This window comes from Ascaphus truei, chromosome 9, assembly GCF_040206685.1.
Source record: "Ascaphus truei isolate aAscTru1 chromosome 9, aAscTru1.hap1, whole genome shotgun sequence".
Lineage (NCBI taxonomy): Eukaryota > Metazoa > Chordata > Amphibia > Anura > Ascaphidae > Ascaphus > Ascaphus truei.
Window position 1 is genome coordinate 23,385,292 of NC_134491.1, and position 9,904 is coordinate 23,395,195.

A 9,904-nucleotide genomic window follows, 5' to 3' on the forward strand; every position below is an offset into this window, starting at 1 on the left:
TAATTATATAGAATACATAAACATTACAGAATTATCCTTTTCACAATTTCCTTGTTGCCAAGGGAGGTTTACATAGGCCAACAATATGTTGGAGATAGAGCAGAGGTGGGCAATTATTTTGGCTGGCCGGCCACATTACGAGCTTTGGTAAGCGTCGCGGGCCACAAACTTAATGTAGGTCCTCTCCAGCCCACCATTCTACCCTCCACTCCAGCTTCTCACCTACATACTCTTCTCGCCTGCATGCCCCCCATTTCTCTCTCTTACTCCCTTCACTCTGCCTTACCCCCTCCCTTTCTCCCACTCCCCCTTTCACTCTTTCACTTTTCCCCCTTTGCTCACTCTCCCCCATCTCTCACCCTTTCCCTCTTCTCTCTCCCCCTCCTTTCTCTCACTATCCCGCCCTCCTTTGTATCACTTTCCTTCCAAGGCAATGAAAGTTTGTCGAGCCCTGAGATAGAGTATTGAGCAGCTTTAATAATGTAATCTGAGTTACTTTGTTTAAAAGAAACCTAGCTGTGTTTTAAAAAGTGATTTATTTTTTTTAATGATTTTTGCTTTTTTTCCCAGATGTCTTTTATTTCGTTTCAAGCAGTACTCCTATTTACATTGTAGACATTCTCCGATATATGCAACTAGAGAAATTTTTCTATTTTTTTGCATCATTGTTAGTCTAGGAACCCCTATGCTTTATGTTAAGGTATATCTCAGTGTGTATCCTGTTATAGTGATTGATTGTATAGCACTGAGGGCTAATTACTGGGATTCTTTTCTTGTTTAGTTTGATATACCGTATATGGGCGTCTGTCCTTGGATATACAAAGCGGCTGAGCAAGGGTTCTATTTACATTTATTTCGGTGCCCTGTGGGGGAAAAATTGGCACCCCCTTCGCTAGGGCGCTCCCTCGCTTTTGCGTTGATAATGTTTCCAAGTAATCGGTTGTTTTTCTGTTTTTTTTAATGGATGCGACGCTCATAATAACCTTAATAGATCCAGATGAATAGAACAGTTGACTAACTTTAATAGAAAAAAGGTATAGTACAGTATGGAAAGATTTGGTACACAAGGTATGCTGAAAAGAGCCCTGAATTCTAACAGGCTTGTAGGTTACAAGATTGTGACCAAGACTCCTGGAAGGATGGAAGTGGGATGGGGTGCTACACAGAATATAGAAAGCAGATTGAAAAGAGCTATATGTGTGTGTTTATTTTAATATGTAACTGATGTAAACCATCTTCTAAACCAGGGGTCTCAAACTCAGTCCTCAAGGGCCACCAACAGGCCAGGTTTTATGAATATCCCTGCTTCAGCACCTGTGTGGGCACTCCGCGAATACGGGGTGTCTCGGTAACACAGTCTGTGTGGCGCTGCTCCCCGAAATGCTCCTGTCCACGCAGTTACTAGGCTTCCGTAGGACTCCGTCAACACTACTCTGCAGCTCGGCACACCGGAACGCAGCACGCGGAGGAGCTTTTAGCATGACGCAGCCCGCGCAGTACGGAGCAACCACGTTTGTTTTTATGTGAGTTCATTGCAGCATTTATTTTGTATGTATTACATTCTGTGTTTCAACTGCATCATCTGGATATCTTCCATCTATATGGGCTCCTGGTATCCAACGAGGGTCCCACTCCACAGAGAGACGTGACTGTCAGATTCTGGGTTAAAGATACCTCTACAAGCACAGACTCATACATGGCCTTGTGAGTTTATATATATATATATATATATAGAAACCCTGTCTTCCCATAAGAAAAGGCACAAAAGCAGCAACACTCAGATAAAGCAAAAAGACATGTATTAGCAGTTACAAAACAGCACACTATAAACCCAACGTTTCGGTCCTAGGCAGGACCTTCCTCAGTGTTGGTGCCACAGCCAATTGGGGCATGCAGGGCTGTTTTGTTTGACAATCACCTCTGTGCATCCCCACGCTAGTGTTTACATATTGCATGTTCAAACCCTAGCTGTATAGCAATTTTGGGTTGTTCCCAAGTGTTGCATTTCTGATTTTATTTTCCTTGCGCTCCCCTATTTCTTTTCTATATACCATTCGAGGACCGTGGGACGAGCCTCTCCGGGTTGAGCTGCATCATTCTCGATTTGGCCAGTATTGTTTATTATTTTTGGCCCTACTACGTGCTTTTATTTAACACGCAACGCATTACTGTGCGTTGCATTGGAGCGCCCTAGCTTTTTCCCTATTAATCTCACTCCATGTATGCACTGATTTGCACCATTTCATATTCTACTTCGTAAAACAAATTCCGGGGTTTTGTGGATGGAGCGCCCTTCCCACAAATTTTTTTTTTGTAGACTATGAAATGGTGCAAATTGGTGCACACATGGAGTGAAATGTAGAAAATATGATGTAATGGTCAGTTCATTCCTAAATAACATACACCCCCCCTATTTTTCTCAAGTGCTTCGCACCTTTAGCCATGGTGCCCAGTATTTTTGGAGAAGCCACCTGGCAACCCTAATTAAACATGTTTGTTACATTTACTATTGTAACCTGCTGTCTTCCTGCCTCTCACTTGTCTCCCCTACAATCTGTCCTAAACGCTGCTGCCAGAATCACTCTACTCTTTCCTAAATCTGTCTCAGTGTCTCTCCTGCTGAAATCCCTCTCCTGGCTTCCTATTAGATCCCGTATCTCTCACAATATTCTCCTCCTCATGTTTAAGGCTATACACTCCTCTTCCCCTCCTTACATCTCAGCTCTAATTTTTCGATATATATACCGTCCAGACTCCTTCGTTCCACTCACGGATGTTTTCTCCCTACCCCATTTGAATCTAAAGCCCTCTCCCACCTTAAACCTTTCTCACTGGCTGCCCCACACCTCTGGAATGTCCCTCCCCTCAATATCCGACTAGCACCCTCTCTAGCCAGCTTTGAGACCTATCTTAAAACCCACCTCCTTAACGAATGATATGAGTAGCTCCGTGGCTGAAACTATACACCTCATACATCGACCTTGGCCCCTTGCAGACGCATTTAGCAGAACATCTTCGTACTGTCTCTGTACGTTCTTCCTACTTACCAATTAGATTGTAAGCTCTTCGGGGCAGGGATTCCTTTTCTTATTGTTACTTTCATGTCTGAAGCGCTTATTCCCATTGTGTGTTATATTATTATGTCACGTGTATTACTGCTGTGACACGCTGGGTACATAAATGGCGCTATATAATTAAAGATATACATACCTACATACATATCTGCATACTGTACAGTACATACATACTATGTGCTTTCTGCACAAAATAGGCATCTGATTTTTAACTAACGCATCTTTGCCACTAGGTGGCAGTTATAGAACAAATGACCACCGGTTCAGTGTACAGAACACTTAAAGCTGCAGTTCAGTCAATATCCTGCATGTGTGGTTTTTTTAATAAATCAGTTCTGTAGTAAGAAAAAATACTTTTAGCATTTTCTGTTTTTAAAAAACAACTTTGAAAGACCAATTTTCTTGTATTCTATTTTAACAAGCATGCTTGTTCCTATAGCAACGATTTACATTCCCCATATTTAAAGATGTCGCCAAACTTCGCCGATCAATAGACGGAGAACGAATTGACTGGCAGCTATGCAGTTCTTTAGGCAAGTAGAGATTGCCCAGATGAAACTATTGAAGTAAAAAAAAAAAACGGGAGCTTGAACTGCAGCTTTAAGATGGGTGAAACCTTCACTGAAATGGGCACATTTGACAAATTATGGATGTTCAGTGCTTGCGAAAAAGCCGTTAAGATATAAAACTGCACCAAAAAACACTAACTTAAATATTTTATTTGGTTAGCACCATGACACCAACATTTTTCAATATTTTGTAACCAAAATATCAAATATTAATAACTATTTCATATAGCGCTTTTCTCCCAATGCGACTCAAAGCGCGTCACAATTACAGCAAAGCGCGTGGTACGAAGCACATGGAATGTTACAGACACAGCCCCTGCCCAGATGTGTTTACAATCTACTGTATGTTTGGTGCCTGAGGCACAGGGAGGTAAAGTGACTTGTCCAAGATCACAAGAAACTGGCACTGCAGAACTGAACCGGGTTACAATGCTTCAAACTCGGTGTTATTGTTTACAGCATAAGTGTCTTTACTCACTGAGCCGCTCCTATTATTGGCAAATATTACCAAATATAGGTGATTTTTTGCAAATTTCACATATGTTCATAGTATAAAGTTGAGAAGCGCTCCTTTTTTAATGTATGAATCAAGAAATAGCTATCGCTCCAACATCATCGATTCCAAACTCCTTCACAGAATCACAGAAACTTTCAGGAGTTGGGACACATTCAGTCATCTCTACAGAACCCAATACTACTCTGTGTGTCATCTTTTGTACAAGAAAAATCAAGGCATGGCAACTCCACTAAAGTAACTAACTTTCAAACATGTCAAGTAGAAATACTCCCTCGTGATTATTCATAATGAGGGATTCCCATTTCAGGGTTTTGCTTTTGTAAAATCATTATCATTCTTGTTTTTCTGGTGATTTCATTTATAAAAAGAAGTCTTTTTCAGTGGTAAGTTAACAATAAAAAAAAATTTGGCACACATTTCAGTGGGGTGTTTATCGTACACTTTATTTTAATCTCCTACCCGTGACTGGGCAGTGACCAGAAAAATGGAATTTAATGGGAGATTATGCTTCATGTCCGTTTTGTATCGGTTGTAATTGGAAGTGGGAGACAATCAGTCGATGGTGTCTTTCATTAAAAGATATAAAAGTTATGGTGGGGAAAAAGTGACAGAAACCCGTCATCTGTACAGTGCACAGCAAATAAAAGTATCACTTGTGAACACATTTACACGCCTTAGACAGGTCTGTAACGCTGCCTTTCACCATTGTCTCCTAGCATACAGCGCTTCCACTGCAGCAAGGGATTCTGGGAAATGACATCCAAATGAGCACACAGTCATGAAAACCTAAAACTGGATTCCCAATTGGTAATGTTCAATGTGAAACAGCATCTGTTGGAATTAATGCAGTGGGTGGCTAGCACTTCCTCTTCCTCCAGCAATAGTGGCCTTCGGTAAGGGCAAACCGGGGTAACTGCCCGGGGTCCCACACTGTAGGGGCCCCCTAAATTGTGTTGGTGCTGTGATATTTACATGACAACTTATTGTGATTTTAGTGCTATACTTAGATTTGCGGGTAATAGGTGAACAATGTTATTTGTTGTTTATGATTTGTGTCACTTTTAGAGTGCTAGAGTTGATATAATGTTACGTGCATTATGTAGATTGTAATATTCTTCCCTCCAGTTGTATTAAATATTAATTACACTGAACGTATTATGATACTTTCATTGTCGCTTCATCGACAGGGTAAAGTGACATTTATATCAGAAATTGAAACACCTAAGGGGCCCCCAATGACTCTCTTGCCCAGGGGGCCCCAAAATAAGGCTACTTCTGCCTCCAGTCCCCATTCCCCCACACACATACACACATACATACATATACACACATATACATACATTTTCAGCGGCGGTAGCAGCGCGAATTCTTTCTTTTCCTCATCTTCCCCCTGTCGGCCGGTTCCACGCTCCCTGCCGTGCGCGCGCGCGGCACCATTATAGAATGGCTGACTAACCTCAGCCAACTAAAACTGCCGCGCGCGCAGTATAGAGCTGGCCTTATACAGCAGACCAGGCAATCTAGGGTCCTTCATTATCTCTTCTTATCACTGTTTCTTGTGCTGCACCAGTCAATACCATCCCTCAATTACACTCAGTGATAAACATAACAATGCAATGTTCTCAAACCAGGACACTTGGCAATTCCAAGCAATTTGAGCTCAGACGTTCCCTTCAAATTGGCATCTCTAATTGCAAAGGGTGACGCGGCATTCTGGCGATTCATCCACTACACAAGATTTTCTTTTGTTTTACTCTTTATAACATTTATTTATAAAAAATATGTTACCAGGAAGTAATACATTGAGAGTTACCTCTCGTTTTCAAGTATGTCCTGGGCATAGCTAATATGACAAATAATACATGGTTACAAATACAGTTACATAAATGAACAGGGTTATACATTATATACAAGACATTGCGTGCACAGTTAGAGAAGATGTATATTATAGGCTTATGTAACAGTTACAGACCAGATTAAAATGACATGGAATGAAATGCAGTATTTTTAATGTTTCCTCTGCCATTTACAGCAAAACTCAAATTGTGTTGGGACACACAGCGCTCCTTTAAGATATAAAGAGGAATACCAGTAAGTAACTATACATACACAAGGAGGCAAACATGGGTTTCTTAAAAGGTGGAATTGTCAGGTGAGAGATGTGACTGTGAAAGACATTACACACCCACTGAGTACCCACTTTAGGCCGCTGTGTACCCACAGGCGGGCTGCTGCGTACCCACAGGCGGGCCACTGCGTACCCCCGGGAGGCTGCTGCGTACCCCCAGGAGGCCCTGTGTACCTACGGGAGGCTGCTGCGTACCCACGGGATGCTGCTGCGCACCCACGGGTGGGCTGCTGCGTACCCACGGGATGCTGCTGCGCACCCACGGGCGGGCTGCTGCATACCCACGGGATGCTGCTGCGTACCCACGGGCGGGCTGCTGCGTACCCACGGGCGGGCTGCTGCGTACCCACGGGATGCTGCTGCGTACCCACGGGATGCTGCTGCGTACCCACGGGCGGGCTGCTGCGCACCCACGGGAGGCTGCTGCGTACCCACGGGCGGGCTGCTGCGTACCCACGGGAGGCTGCTGCGTACCCACGGGATGCTGCTGCGCACCCACGGGATGCTGCTGCGCACCCACGGGAAGCTGCTGCGTACCCACGGGAAGCTGCTGCGTACCCACGGGAAGCTGCTGCGTACCCACGGGCGGGCTGCTGCGTACCCACGGGAAGCTGCTACGTACCCACGGGCAGGCTGCTGCGTACCCACGGGAGGCTGCTGCGCACCCACGGGATGCTGCTGCGCACCCACGGGCGGGCTGCTGCGTACCCACGGGATGCTGCTGCGCACCCACGGGCGGGCTGCTGCATACCCACGGGATGCTGCTGCGTACCCACGGGCGGGCTGCTGCGTACCCACGGGATGCTGCTGCGTACCCACGGGATGCTGCTGCGTACCCACGGGCGGGCTGCTGCGCACCCACGGGAGGCTGCTGCGTACCCACGGGCGGGCTGCTGCGCACCCACGGGATGCTGCTGCGCACCCACGGGATGCTGCTGCGTACTCACGGGAGGCTGCTGCGTACCCACGGGATGCTGCTGCGTACCCACGGGCGGGCTGCTGCGTACCCACGGGAGGCTGCTGCGTACCCACGGGAGGCTGCTGCGCACCCACGGGCGGGCTGCTGCGTACCCATGGGCAGGCTGCTGCGTACCCACAGGAGGCTGCTGCGTACCCACGGGAGGCTGCTGCGTACCCACGGGAGGCTGCTGCGCACCCAGGGGCGGGCTGCTGCGTACCCACGGGATGCTGCTGCGCACCCACGGGAGGCTGCTGCGTACCCACGGGCGGGCTGCTGCGTACCCACAGGATGCTGCTGCGCACCCACGGGCGGGCTGCTGCGTACCCACAGGATGCTGCTGCGTACCCACGGGATGCTGCTGCGCACCCACGGGAGGCTGCTGCGCACCCACGGGATGCTGCTGCGCACCCACGGGAGGCTGCTGCGTACCCACGGGATGCTGCTGCGTACCCACGGGATGCTGCTGCGCACCCACGGGAGGCTGCTGCGTACCCTCGGGATGCTGCTGCGTACCCACGGGAGGCTGCTGCGTACCCACGGGATGCTGCTGCGCACCCACGGGAGGCTGCTGCGTACCCACGGGAGGCTGGAGAAAGTTATATATTCACCCACATTCCTGTATGATCAGTGTTATCACAAGTGTGACATCATTCTAAGGAGGGGATTGCTCATGTTTGCTTCCCCCTTCCCCTGTCAAACGCAACACAACTAGGGGAAATCAATGACATATAAGGTACCGGGCACATTCTACTCTTACATTTGTTTGTTAGATGAAAAAAAACCAATGTAATCTTGTGACAAATATCTTTAGTCAGGATACAATTGTTGCAAACACACATTTATATTCTTTATCATTCACAACATGTGATGTTACAGGTAAATACAAATGCATGAAATATATGGTGTGTGTGTAAAATAGATTATATTTAATGTAGTGAGAGCTTGGAAGCCTAGCAAGGGACAGAAAACAATGCATAGGCTGTTTCCGTGCATAACCCTCCATTATCTGGAAGTTAGTGCATCTTTACCCGTGTGGTACCCTGCGCCTACTTAGGGGACTACTCATGAAACTGTAATAATGCTGATCTGGAAACTATCACATGAAAACTCCCATTGACTTCAATGGGAGTTTGTGTGCAATAGTGCTCTGATCATCACTATTACAGTTTAACCAATGTACAGATGCAGCATTACGGTTCGCCATGCTGCCGCCCCTAAATCCGCCGTGGCACCGTATTTTTTCCATCTGTAAGGAGGCCCATGAGGATTAACACAGCGGGGGTCCCTGCGTCTGAATGGGACTCGCGCTGTGTGAATCCTACCTGCCTGCTCCTGTCTGTAAGAGACGCGCAGTAAGAGTGAGACTGGATCAGTCACTCCACCTGCGCGCTTCTAATAGGCGATCGCACGGCTTTTAGTTTAATAACACCGTATTGAAGCAGGGGGTCTCCGGAGCTGAATCACATTAATTTCAGCCCCAGGGACCCCCTGCTTCCCGAGTTACAGGCCCCGGTATGGGGTGCCGGTATCCCCCTGCTTTGTTTAAATCTCCCGGTCACGTGGACCATGACGCAGTAGAATTTAAACATGGCGGGGAACACACCATACCAATGAGGCCAATAGAAAGGACGGTGAACAGGAGGGGATGATCAATTGTAGTGAAGGCCATTCAGGTTAATGCAGGGACTTAACGACGTTATTTAGGTCACAGCTAAAGGGGACGTTAGCTCCATCGAGACACTGAAATGGGTGGGGAGAGGGGGGGAGGGGGAGACCACCTGTAGTAGAGCCCTAAGCACTATATTTCCCCACAAACCCCCCTCCAAATAATATTTCAAGAAACACCTGTGCTCAAAATGGAGCACACCTTAGATACCTGGGAGATATGCAAAGTATTTTTAAACGACTCACACCCCCCACCTCCATAAAACACATGTATCTAGCCATACTCTTGAATGCTCCCCTGGCTTCCTTTACAAGCAGAGCACTTCCAGGTGTGAAGGAGGAGGGGATGCTCAAAGTATCAAAAGCAGCAGAAATTTCCCAAAGAAAAAGTATGGAGAACTGCCCTGGTAATTTGGCCCCTGAGTTGATCTTTGGTGACTTGCAGTCTCAGTGGAGCGGTTAGGACAGCAGATTGTTATAAATGAGTCGTTTAAGAAGTTTGGATGCAAACGGTAGAAGGGCGATAGGACTGCAGCTGGAAGGAGGGGGGGGGGGCAGGATCAAGAGAAGGTTTTTTTCTGTATAGCTATTGCTTGAAAATGTATTAAAAGTCCTTAAAGGCAGACACTGTGGCAGGCAGAGAGAGGTTGAAGAGATGAGTAAGTGTAGGAATAATTGTGGTGGAGAATGAGTGGAGGAAATGTGAGGGGATAGGATCGAGACTACAAGTTGGGTCAGAGGGATGAGGAGACGGGATACTTCCTCCCCAGGGACCGGTGGGAACAATCTGAGAATTGCTTTGGGAGCAGGCTGGGAACTGTTCTGTTTCGATGGGGCTGGAAAAAAAAGGGCTTTGTCGTGTCGTATAGCATCGACTTGGTTAGCAGAAACTGTCTACCAATGTATCTTAATTGTGTTTCATTGTGTCAGCCCTGCAGATCTTCATAAAGAGAAGATGTTGAGAAAGCTGGAAGGTTGTGCGGGACGGAG